The 13,302-nt window shown below is 48.4% G+C and overlaps 1 protein-coding gene across 2 annotated transcripts in view; it reads left to right on the top strand.

Annotated features, from left to right (window-relative positions):
* Nucleotides 1-1,552: 1,552 nt before the first annotated feature.
* The window catches only part of LOC144145391 (protocadherin Fat 3-like), a 340,760-nt gene continuing 329,010 nt past the window's right edge, over nt 1,553-13,302 (top strand). Inside the window, exon 1 of one of the 2 annotated variants that reach the window (XM_077676989.1) lies at nt 1,553-2,223. The gene's annotated coding sequence lies outside the window, so the exon portion shown is untranslated. The remainder of the gene's footprint in view (nt 2,224-13,302) is intronic. The other variant, XM_077676981.1, reaches the window with a different exon arrangement.

Raw genomic sequence — 13,302 nt, 5'->3', positions numbered from 1 at the left:
GGCCGCATAGCATTTCCTTTGGGTTTAGCGAGGGCGTTGGCTTTTGATTTGGACGCGGGTTTTAGCGCGTGCTAAACGCGGTCCACTTTGGGAGAGATGTGGAAGCCTGCGGACGGCACCACCCGGGCCTGCCAGTCACGGAGAACGTTCAGCGGCAAGTTCGGAAATGAATGCGAGGGCAACAGCCGGGTCTCCGACGAAGGGAGAGGGGGCGCCAGCCCTGCTGTTCCTCCAGCCTTGCACCACTAGTGCAAGATGCGCCAATTTTTTTCGTCTACGCCATAAAAACGGCAGCTGGGTGTGGTGATAGAACCCGCATCCCTATGGTCAGCAGCCAACGGCTTAAACACCAACCAGCTCTTGAAGGTCACACCTGCCGAGTATTTACACTTTCCAGGAGTAAGCCCTATAAAAAGAAAATTATGAAACGCAACAAGTATGCACCATTTCGGGAGTTGGCCTTCGCCGTTGCACAGTGCAGCGATCTTACGAACCGACTGTCCTTACAGAGGCCAATCATCCCTGTCTTCACATTATCCCTCCCTATTCATTTTTTCTCGAAAGGGCAGTTAACCTTGCAGTTATTTTCCCTTTGTAATTTCGTTTTTGGTTGTTTCTCTGTATTGATAATAAAAATATGTCCCTTCTATTCATGAAACCGTACCATGACCTCTTGGACCTTTAGCATCCAAAACAAAAGTTGGGTACAGATTGGTTGAGAGTTCTACAAATTTCTCCCAGGTCGCAGAGGGATGCACTTGACACGCATGATTCTTCGTGTTTAATTAATCCAAAGTTTTTCTACCTTTCCTGGTGAGGGGCTTTAGTGCGTGAATCGCTGCATCTTTAAGAGTTGGTTAAGCGACGAAGAAAAGAATTCTCCCTGAGACAAAGCACGAAAACAACTTCGCGCAAGTACCCAGGTGGCTTAGACAACCTTTCCCGCGTTGCTCACGAATCGCTTTTGACATTTGAGAAAAGACGAGATGTTTGTCCGAACAGAGCAGCAAGTTAGCACAACCTGCGAGTCATATTTTCTCGGTGCTGAAATTTCCCGGCCTTCCAGTAGCCTCGCGCCGTGCCTGGCATCGAAGTGCTAAACTTGGCCCTTACATCCCCTACCCTTCCTGAGCGGCTCATCTCGAAGAGGGGGCGGAAAAGAAAGCAGGTAGCCCATTGGGGACAGAGTCAGAACAAAGCGAAAAGAAGAGCAATGGGTCAGCAAACGACGAGGAAGCAAGAAGCCGCACCACTGCAACCGAGCATGCCGCACACGGTGCGCTCGCTGGTCGCGACGACGCGAGCGCGACGAGGAGGAGAGCACGGGTGCCCCAAGAGAAAGAGGAAGGATACCGGTCCCGAGGAATCGTCGCCGTCGGCGAGAGCGCGCTGGCCGCCGCCGCCGCCGCAGCGGAGTTGTCGCTTCACTCTTTCACACAGCACCGCGCGGGCGGAGGAGCCTAACGGCGGCGCTGAGGAGGAAGCAAAGTCCCGTTAGGAGGAGGAGCGCCTCCTTTCCGCGCTCCCGGCTCTCTCCCCATCCTCCGGTTTCTCTTGCATCCCTCGGAGCTAAGAGGCAAACGGGGCCAGTTTCGCTCCGCACTCGGCGTCGCTCGCACGCTCGCGCTGAACTCGCTCAGGTGGACGGGCCTTTCAGGACCGGCCGTGCGCCTTCAGCAAAGCAGCGCAGCTGACCCGCGCACACGACGCTCTTGGCTCGACGCAACGGCCGCCCCTCTCGCGCTTCAGACGCCACAGACGAACTTTCTCCCGCCGACCTCGTGGCAGACGCTCCCGTCCCGGCACTCGGATGCGCCGCGCGGACAGCGCTGACTAGCGTTGCCGTGCCATACGACGGTTGCACTTTCAACGGACTTCTCGGGACGGAACGACTTTAGTGGACCGACTGGTGACACGCTGTGACGCAAGGGGCAACGAGTGACGACAAAGTTTCTGTGCTTCTCCAATCAGCAGCGGAGCGCAGAAGTCGGGCAGTGCCACGACTGACTTCGGCGGACCACCGGGAGCCTCTCTGGCTGGCGACAGAGTGATTGTTCAGGTGTGAATATTCGTAACTCCGTGTGCGAACCCACAGAGCTGTCTTTCGGATTTGAGAAACAGGCTTTGCTCGCGACTGGGATTCGACAGTGAATCGGGGGCACTTTCTGGATTCACGTGGACTTTGTGAGCCAGAGACCCGCTCGCAAGGATTAGCTGTTCAAGGTAAGATTCCTTTCGTGCCACTATTTTGTCTCGACTTCGCCGCAGTATTCACGTTTATGCGGTCTTTTGCAACCTGCCCAGGTAACCCGCCTCATCTATATCCCTCCTCGTCCCAATTCCTTCAGTTGTCCACCCGAAAGGCGTTTGTAAGCACGCAGCGAATGCATTCGCTACTTGCCCACCAGCGCCTTTCTGCGATTCGAAGTTGCTTTAAGGCCATGCACCAGCCGCCGAGTGCTTGCCCTTTGTTTTCGTGAAGGTCCTATACCAAACTTGCACTCAACAAAAAAAAAGAAAGAAAAAGAGCCCTATTAACTTTAAAAACAAGGTTCACAATGTTTTTAGTATGGTCACCATTCTGGAGGCGAATCTACCATGAACAACACAGTTCGAACAAGACAAATCTGTTTTCTACTTTGACTGGCGCTCTAGTTCTTAAGTGCCCTAGAGTCCCTATTACGCGAGACCAAGAGCGGAGTTCTTTAGCTACGGTCGATGCAGCTCTACAGATTGAATGAACAAATTCTTCAAACTTGTTTTAGTTTCCTTGCGTCCATGTTTTTCGAAGATAAAGTCGTAGTTTTTTGCTTTATGTTTGTTGTTTTCCTCCGAGAGTCGAAATAACATAAGCGCCTTAGCATGCTTCCTTAAGTTAAGCATAAAATTTGCGGCCCTTTAATTTAACATTTCAGTTCCATTGAAGCTTAATTCCCCATGGTTTTCTTTTGGTAGCTGATCAAAGAACAGCTTTTATTTTAAATATGCAGAAACGCAGCCTTATGAGAAATCCACTAGTTCGATAGTCGGAGGGAAAAGGATAATTTTATTCTTTTTTTTTTTTTGTGAATGAAAACTGAGCGCTCGGTTATTGTTGCTTGCTCTGGTGCTGGTGTTCCCGCTGCTATTAATCCTATGCACGAGGCTGTTTTTCATGGTTAATTGATAAGTGCAGATTGAGATATGAAAGGGATTAATTAATCAGAAAGGGGCGGCCGCAAGTGTGCCGTATTCGTTGTGGCGCGTCCGCTCTTCTTGTTGGTACTGTCTTCCAGATGCGAAAGCTTCGGCGGTGAAATTCGGCTAGCAGTGCCTTCATTTCAGAGAATATCAGGAAGAGCGTCGACTTTAACCCCACGCCTGAAATCCCGCATCTAAGGGCGCAGTCGCTGGTTTTTGTTAAAAACCGTCGTTCGAGTCAGCTCTTCGTTGTACGCGCGTAAGTTATAACATTTGTTTTTAAACATTCAGTAAGAAAATCCCGATCAATTTCCGTTCGTTAGTTTTCCACGGAATACAGAAGCAGCCAGTAGCGCACTTCGCGGGACGAAAAAAAAGTAGGAACGAACGTCGAAACGACTGGTGTCTATTTCGGTCCTAAACCAAAAACATGCGCTGCCATTTTTCGAAAATCCTTTGCAGGGAGGGTGCAAAGCCCCGCAAAACCGCAGAAAAAAAAAACAGCTAGAGCAACTGAGTACAATGTTGACATATAGCAGCCCGCAGATGAAGCTTCTCAGGACGCTTTCAAGCAAAACACGGAAAGCGACCTCCTTCAGCAGTGCCATCGGCTCGCAGGCAATAAGCGGTTTGTAGTTGTGGGGGCGGCATGGTGGGACTCGCCAGACGGCGCCGAAGCGAAAGCAGCACACGCTGGAGTCCTCCCGCGCCTTATGATTTCGCACGCTTGGGAGCGTTCGGGCGTAGCAATCAAACGCAGTCCCGGCCGCTCGAAACGTGCTTGAATAGAAACTGAAACGCGTAAAAAAAAATAGAACGCCGAGGAAAAAAAGCAGCTCTATAGCGACGATTCGTTCTCGGGAGCCGACGTGGTGATGCATACTTTTGCGCGTCGCCGCAATAAAAGGTTTCTTTCTTTTTTCTTTTTCTCGCTGTAGCGAGCAGGGAATAAATAAAAGCGTGCGGGCAGAAAGCATAAGAGGGAACAAAATATCAGATCCACCCTCACCTATCTTTCTCTTTGTAAGCATCGTACCGATACCAGTTAGAGTCGCTATGATTCTGTTCAGCGACTGCGTTGGACCGAAAATCAAGCTGTGCAAACGCAGGAATGATTTCGTTGAGGGTGCGGGCGGGTACTCATTATTTTCTTCCCTTTTTTCCCCTTTGTAAATACCCTACGCTTTCAATAGCACACATTCTTCTGCTCGGATAAATGTTCAAATTGGGTTTTCACTCTATTCACCCACGACTCCGTTATGAGGCGCTCGATAGTGCGGGGCTGCAATTTGTTTACACTGCCTGGGGTTTTCTAACATGCGCTAAATCTCGTGCTCTCGGGTGTTTCTTTCCTTGTGCTCGGCTCCATCGGAGGTCATAAAAACACCCGGCTGGGGCTCGAACCCGCTACTTCGTGCTCAGCGCCTTAGCCATTGTGACACTGTGGCGGGATTACGGCGCTCTCGAATGACCAGTCACTGCGATCAAAACAGCATAGTCGTCGGTGAGTCACGAGAACGAGGCTACGATTTGGCTCAAAGACGTGGCTTCCTCTGTAACATGGCGCAATGCGAACATTGTGCATTGGCCATTCGTGTGCACTGTGAGGAAGCAGTCGCACAACAGCACCTTGGAGCGCGGTACTGTGGAGGGTCCTGCTATTCTTTAGACCACCACCGGATGCTCGATGTGCGCCACGAGCACGCCCTAATACAGACGTCTTGCTATTTACTCTCAGGGATCCGGTGCGCGACGCAGTACTTCGCGTAGACCCCTACGGCGGCGCGCAACCGTATTTCCCAATGGACACGTAATGCACACACGCGCATCTTGCAAATAGGTGTATGCGAAACGTTTTAAATGCCTGTTCCAAGCCCCATATGGTTTATCCCGACTATCTGCAAGTACTTGATTATTGCCGAGTAAATGAGTGGCGCTAGCGGCACAAGGTTTTTACGACTCAAAGAAGGAAGGTAAATTCCATGTGCAGCTGGTCTCCCGTGTTTCCATTGCGTCTGGCCGGACGGAGCGTGGCTGCACTGGAATATCAGCGTAGGTTCTCGCCTGCTCAGGATTATACTGGAACATAAGGCTGAGAGTGTAAACAAAGAGCGGCTTTTGCCCTCCCAAAGCATCTCGTAAGCTGCGCTCGGCGCTAACAAGGAGTGCTCTGGAATAATTTCAACTTCAGCCGGTCTTTGTTACCAACCACAGGCTAGCCTGTTCGTTTTTGCGCTTCACTACCACCAGCAAAACAGCCGCGAACAAAGTCGGACTGTGCAAATGCAGCAACAGGAAATGTTGTAAAAAAGACAAGTATATACTCGCTGTCCCGCCAGTGCGCACGTGTTTTTATTCCTATTTTTACGCACTCAGGAGTGGAAGATTGAAGGCCCGATGCCCTGTGCCGGCAGATTACTTCGCCGAGTATAACAGAGGTCCACGAACGAAACTCTTCCCACAGAAGATTGCTGAGAAAACGTGCTTTTGTTGCCTGGCTCCACCACGCAAGTCAACAGGCGAATAATTCGAACAACTATCAAACACCATTGCCAAATAGTTTTCTTTTGTATTTCGTTTAAACAAATAAGCACTGCAACCTGTCATCATCAGCGAGAAAGTCAAGAAACTGAACACGCCGTAGTTCAGACGATCTTTGTTTATATGCAGAACGTCACGGAGTTGTAAAACATCTATCTTGGCGTCAACCTTATCAGAAGAATTGGAAAACAGCATAATGACCTCTGTTGTACTCCAATTGCTTCTTCTCCTTTCTAAGCAGCAATGAGCTTCTCAGTGACAGTCATATTGAAAGAGCTGAGCCACCATGGCTGTAATGTCCCGTATGCTCTCCGTCAAGTCAGGAGGCCAAGCTTCTTGAGAAACTTACACTTCATAGATTCTGTCACATACGAGGCACGGAAGGAGCAGCGTTATTTTCCTTCTGATCGCCGAAGATGTTGGTATGGGCAATTACAGGTGAGGACCTATTTAGAATCAGTAGGTCACAAGGGGCACTTGAGACAAGTTCACGTTCGCTCCATAAGTAAACATACGCATCCGTTATAGCTTTTTTTTCTCCTTTATTTTTGATATTACACGTGTGCGCAAGCGTTCGTGCGCGTGGAGCATCGCTAACTGAAAGGGGATACCGCCGGGTCCGTTTGTGCGACACGTTAGGGCACAGCCAGAGTATAACAAGAAGAGCAGGAATCGCAAGCAAATTCAACAAACTTGCCGCCTATAAATACGGTACGAAAGAAGACTGCGGATCACAAAGAGGCAGGGAGCGAAGTTAGCGCCAACACATAGTTCTACGATGAGTGGATATAGAGCTCCTGTATAGTTGGTCTCCATCGCCAAGCATTGCGGCATGCGTGGTGAGCGAAATTAAATTGTTTCGCTGAATTAGCGTCACAAGCCTCCACGACAACGCCCATACTTTTCAAGCATTTAGTTATAATAGTATATTCAGCCCTTGTGCTGAAACTACTATTATAACTGAATACTATTAAAGAAAAATATTTTTTATGTATGAACAAGAAATATTCGTCTTTCACCAAAGGACGAATATTTCCTCGAAAGAAAAAAAAAAGAACACTACCTACGTTCATTCCCTAGGTCACCCGCAAGAAACATTTATTTCTTGTCCTATGCGCGCAGGAAATCGTGCTGAACCGCTACTTCTGCATTCATCGTTACGCTTTATGGGTTGATGTATACCGAGGTGGAACGGGCCTCAAAAGCGCGGTGTTTCTACCGCGGAGCACGCGCGCACGTTTGCGGCGCTTTGGTTCTTAGATTCCGATGTCTCGGCTTTCGGCGACATTCGATCAAGGGCCGCGCGCCACCCCATCATTACACCCCACTAATGTTCTCTTCGTGCCCGGTCCGCAACGTCGTCGCTTCCTCATCCGTTCTTTTTTTTTTCTTTGATCGCGTCAGCGTGTGGCACCAAATGCGGAGGAATAACCTCAATCTTGGAATCGCGGGGACGGAGATGCAGACACAAAAGAAAGAGGCGTCTTCCTTGAGGGCTCATCAAGCAACTGCAAATCAACATAATTCTCCCGGTACTACATCCCAGCTGTGTTTGTTCTTCCCCTACGCCTCGAAAGAATCACATATACTTAATCCTGAAGGGCTGCACGGGTCAGTAAAAATGTTGCTCGTCAAATTGCCGTTCGAACGGCGCAGCGGAAGAAATTTCGGTTCCCGCTTCGGGTCCAGCTGCAGGTCCTCTGTATAAGCGGCGGCGGGAATATTTGTTCGCGCCCCTTCAGACAAATCAACTCCGGTGTACACAGTGGTAACCCCGTGCGAGTGGCGCCCACTGACCCACATGGAACGCGGTTTCTCTTGCAGGTGAACGCATGCGCGCCTCTCCTCGTGTTTAATATTTCACTTGGCGCCGGAGGCTGTCATCTTTTTTTCCGCGGCAGGGCGCACCACCGTCAGACACGGCCGAGGAGAGAGGATGGCAGCCGTCATATGTGGGGCACGTGTTTTTTTTTTTTTTTTTTTTTTTTTTTTTTTTGTCGCGGCTCGACAGGCCTTGTCGCCGAATGGCGAAGAGCCGTCCTCCTGGCCGGGCCGAGGGCTCTTTTGCCCCGTGTGGGCCCGGTGGGTTCGCCGCAGAAAACACCAAGGAACTCCGCGGGTAAAACGCATACTGGAGGTACTACTCCAGTAACACCCAAACATGTCACTCGCCTCCGCTCATCGCCCCAGCGCAGCCGGGCCGACAGAGATGTTCGACAACCGACGTGGCTCGGGGGGAGGAAAAGAAAGTAAAAATATCGTCAACGACACGCTTCACGAATTTTGTGTCGCGCGCGCGCGTGTACAAGCCGTCACGATCGTTTCTTCTTTCTTCTCTTCTCCCCTTCAAGAACGACCTCCTTAACCACGCGTAATGTTCGGCACCGGTGGGTCTCTCTCCAACGAGCGCACTCTTGGACAAACCAGACCGGTCTGGCAGAACAAGTTTTAATCCGGCCCTGTCCGAGGGACGGGCCTTTCTGTTTGCCCACCAACTTCTCGGGACCACGCAGTCAGACGGTTTGATGAGCATGTCATCGGGCTGGAGGAAAATTTGTTCCGCCGTCGCTGTGTCCGGCTGTCGGCTGCGCTCTTCTCGTCGAATCAAAATAGTCAAAATTTATAGGAGGCAGTCCCGACGAAAAGAAGAAAATTATCATCGCCCTAAGTGTTTTAGCATTGTGAAGTTCAACACATGTTCCTTCTTATCGACTCCTTAATGAAAGTCTGGACCTTTACTTCATCTGTAATAATAGGCCGCACAAGCGAAAACGCAATGAGAAGTTCCGGGCGCCGCACCAACTACCAGAGATACATGAGATTGGTTTGCGATGCCAGGCTATCTCAGACTCCAAAATTTTAATTTTAATCGATTTCGTCGTTAATATTGACTTTTTTTTTGTTCACACACTAGTTCTAAAGCTGAAATATGCTAGGAATTGACTAAATTTATTCACCCGGGCTGGCTAGTTTTTCATTATTGTCCGCGTTTATGTGGGGAGAATAGGGCGGCGGAAACTGGGCCTTCGACCGTACGTACCTCAGCCAAAAATTTCTGCTCTATGCCCGTCACATAACTTAGAAACTTGCTGGAAAGATTTGTTCTCTCTTTCCCGGTCTTGGCGTTCTTCGACCGATGGGATTACGTCGTTACAGTGGTGTAGCGGCTATTGGCCGGCTTTCCTTGCGTTGCAGCAATAAACGCACTCGATAGCCACGTTAAAGAGAACCCCAACCAAATCAAAGCAAAACCTGAAAGGCGTATCTGCTGCGACAAGCAACTCACTCAGTGCCGCTCCGTGCTGGCGGTAATTATAGCTTTCGAAGGCGTGAAGGAAAGTGTGAAAGCATTTATCGAAAGTGTTTCAGAGTTCCTTTAGGATCCACCAAAAAGATTTCCTGATTTTATTTTTTTTTTTTTTTTGCCGGCAAGCCTCTAGTGTGCATCTGTGTGTTTTTCGCTTAGCAAGCGTTATTCTCTTTCCCAATGAATCCGTCAGGGATATGATAACCACTGTACCCTCCTATCCATCGCTACTGATCAGTTACGCTTCGTCGCAATGATAGCTGCTCTTACGTGGCATAGCTGAAACTGAGGCTCGCCTGCCTTGAGCCCCGCCCTTCAGCCAGTAACTGATGGAGTGCTGAATGCTCAGGTGACCGTCTTAGCGCCAGCACAGCTTACCCTTTTGGGAGCTTACCTTTTTGGAGGCAGCGGCCCCTAACCACGCGTCGCTCTCAAGCACAACCGCAAAGTTATAGCCTCGGTGATTGATCGCATGAGCGCTGCTGTTAGTGTCTATGAAAGCGACTTAACCAGGCAAAACGAAGGCTCCAAATGACTCCGCGCCACCGGGGCACCTTGCTACTGCATTTTCCAGCGTGAATAAACCTGGGAAAAGACAAAAAAGGGCGAGGACGTCGGCAGTCAAATAACGATTTCATCCGCAACCAGCGAGAGATGTGCAGTAGCCACCGCAGCAAGGAACTAAAACATTTATTCGCCCTTGCGAACTCTTAAACATGTATACGCGCCTGTAGATGCGCAGTAAGAAGATTGCCGATCATCGGCGCGGAAAGAAGCAGGGCCCAAAAATTGTCACAATGGATCTTCTTGCAGCCCACACTCGGTCCCGAGCGCCATTAACAAACCACGAAACTCTCTGGCATCGCTTCTTGCGACACAGCGCTGCTTTATCATGGCGTTGATTACCGCTTATTCGAGAGGTCAGCCACGATCATTCAAAATCCATTAGCATTGTTGCGAAAAGCGCGATGTAGTCGGATATCTTTTTTCCAACATTTTTTGACGAAGATGTGCACATACATGCGTTTGTACACCCTATTTTGACGTGACGTCGCGCTCATAATGAGTGTGTGAGCGAACGCGGTGTCAGGACTATAGAGCGAAAGATTGCCTAAGAGGAGGCGGTACAGCACGTCCTACTGGCCTTAACGACTTCCAGTATATTAAGTCATAGGGTCCTTCATTTTCGGGTTTTATCATTTTCAAAATTCTCAGGGTAAAAATTGGGTGCTACTTTTAAAGGTCCTAATCGGGGAGAAATCCCGTCTTGATTTACACCTTTCAAAAATGCATGCTTTGTTTTTATACCAAGTAAATTGAGCCCCATTAGTGTTGTTTACGCTGCAAAAATCTGCAACGCGGGTAACCTACTCAGAAAAATTTGTGAGGGCGGGGCTGTCGAATTCACACAATCTCTGTGTGTGCTTTGAACCCCCAGTGTTGTAGTAGCAGTGCGCCCAGTAACTTCCTCCGACTTCTGGAATAATGTTCAATCAGTGTTCTCTAAACTTGCACTGTCTAAAATCCCTTTAAAGCACATTTTCTTGTAGTATACCATTCGAAACACGCAAATTGATCGCTAAAGTGATATTCCGGTCTTTAACAGGAATTTCTTCTACTTCATCGCAATTTGACTTTGCGAGAATATTTTTATTACAGACAGAAGCCAGCCCCTTTTGCTGACCTCAAATATGCTTGCATTAACAAACCTCGGAGAGTAATCGGATTAACGATATGTTTTATAAATGTCGTTCGTATATCGGACGGGGGCCGGAGGTTGGGGAAGGAATAGACATCGGGCAGTATAAGGTTTCACCAGAAAACGACGGGCCATTATCAAAGGCTGCGCCAGCTAAACATAAAATGAGCGTCATTTCCCACGACGTAGGACTAGTTATTACATTGGCTATCTAAAAAAAAAACGCGCACAAAATCTGTATGTATTACAAGGCTGCCACTAAATACCGGAAGGAAAGTATCCTTGTGGGGAATGACATTGACCTCTTACAAATGTACCGTCGTCTGGCTACTATGTTCAATGACATTCTCCTCGGGCTTTCCTCGTTCAGATGGCGTACACCGCTCCTCGAAAAGTATTCCGTCCCGAAAGACCGGAAAATTATATAGGTTTCGGGTTACTCATGTACGAACTCTTAACGTTAGCATGACGGTGAAGTTGGATCAGGGTACGCGATTTTAGATCATATGCCGCTGTCGAATGGCGAAGGTAAATGTAATTTAAGTTAACTGAGTCAGCTGAAGATACAGTTATGAAATATGGTAAGCTTATTTGGTGGGAGATCAAGCACCAAAATGCAAGAAGCGAATACGAATATTAAAAAAAAAAACGGTTTGAAGTACCCAATTGGTACCGAATATTTTCCCCTATATTATTGTACTTGTAAATATACGCAATGCCATTAAGTAGTTTAGTTATACTCCCGCGTCGCAATAACTACGAAAAAAAAAAACAGAGCGTGCATTTGCGTTACCACCATCCCCAAGGGAATAGTGACCCGACACATTCTCTAACGCTGAGCTTTCAGGTTACATCATGTTGAGCAGTTGGTGCCATCCTGAGTACTGGTTAATACACCCAAATATTCGTCCAGAACCAAATATTTAGATAAATTGAATATCGAATTCTCATATAAAATGCGAATCGACTACTAAAACCAATTCGATTCGTGTTGAAAATTTGGAATATTGGGCGCACCCCTAATTCGAGATCGTGTGGTTCATCTGGCCTAAAAGCATAATCCCAATGCATTTTCATCCCAGTGCCGGGATTTCTTTAGCTATTAGAATTCAAGTGTAACTCCCTCAGTTCAAATGACACGCAACTGCCTCCACATGCTAGAGGCATCACTTGAGCTGGCTGTAGTCTGCACTCGTTTTGCATGCGGACCATTTACAACTACTCCGAGATTATGACATTGTCAGAAACTGCAACCGCCTTGAGCAGCAGCCCATAGGAACGGCTCATGGAGTGCCTAATGGACGTCCGTTTAGTAGACCTGTCTACGTGTTGCGCAAACACGCAACGCTGCAACACATTTCGGCGGTAATCGTTAATTTTTTGTCCCCGAAAAAAAAAAGAAAAAAAAGAAAAAAACGAAACATACCTTACTTCCCAGAATAAAATATTCCGCATCAGTTTTCTAGACCCTGAACCAAGCTGGGGCAGCAAATGTCGCAATAACGTTCCCCTGAGTCACTATTATAGGGATCTAGCAGTCTATGAACGCGTAGTGGTCTGTTGGCCCCCTCGAACATCGTGCTGCGCCAGAGCGCTCGGGCCTAAGCTGCTGGCCAGAGTTAAGCCGTGGAATTCCGTACGTCCCATCGTAATCCTACTCGGTATTCAAATCTGATCTCCTAATATCCGGAAGTAGTTTCTGACTCGTGCCAAACCCGCAAGTGCTCCTGAACCACCACCGAACGCGCGTGTTATAAGCGCCGCCTGGAAAGAACTTTACGGGCGGTGTTAGAACATACCAACCTTTACGTTTTTCAAAGCCACGTGTAGCTTTGCGTGTTTACCTCTTATTTTCTCTATCTGTTATTGTTTTGCTCCTGGCCTTGCCTTCGCAGCCTTTCTTACCATCTCTTATACTCTGTTTTTCCTTCTTTCTAGATGAGTAATGGAGAAGAAAAAGTCAGAGTTAATTCCTCAACAGCTGCCTTCATATTCTGATGTCCAATAGGTTAGGATAAAGCAAGGGGTGGCTGGATAAATACGCGCGCAAGCACCGACACTCTTGCCCAATCTACTTCTTAGGAACGCGATGGGCGTAAACCCCCATTTCGCCTCTGTTGGAAGGGAAACTATGCGCACAGTAATCTGCGGGTATTTATTCACCCGGGCCTCTCCCTATAATTGTGATTATGGCGATGACAACGGGCGAAAATTTCTTCGTATGAACTTACATACGAAGAAATTTTCGCTTGGAGCCAGGTATATTCTATGATAAAAAAAAGCGTAAAGGAACGTTTGCGTAGAAGCTTTCGCTCAGCTAAACTGTTACAGTTTTCCTGCACTTGAGCTTGAAGTGTACGTTGACAGGACAAGCTTGCAAGATTTTATGCGCTTTATCCCCAGTTGGCTGGTCGCTTGACGAAGCAGCCTTGCCAAAGCGACAGTGTGGTGGCCGTCATCGGAGCTTACAAGGGATCAAAGCAGCTGGTCCTGGACCATCAGCTAGCAGACACACACTGCAACCATCACCTGCGAAAAAAATGTGCCGGTCGTACTGCAGTAATCGCTGCTTGGA

Source organism: Haemaphysalis longicornis, unplaced genomic scaffold (assembly GCF_048455015.1).
Source record: "Haemaphysalis longicornis isolate Haplotype H1 unplaced genomic scaffold, Haemaphysalis longicornis Haplotype H1 scaffold_1, whole genome shotgun sequence".
NCBI classification, from domain to species: domain Eukaryota; kingdom Metazoa; phylum Arthropoda; class Arachnida; order Ixodida; family Ixodidae; genus Haemaphysalis; species Haemaphysalis longicornis.
This window is presented reverse-complemented; position numbering and strand designations above follow the sequence as displayed.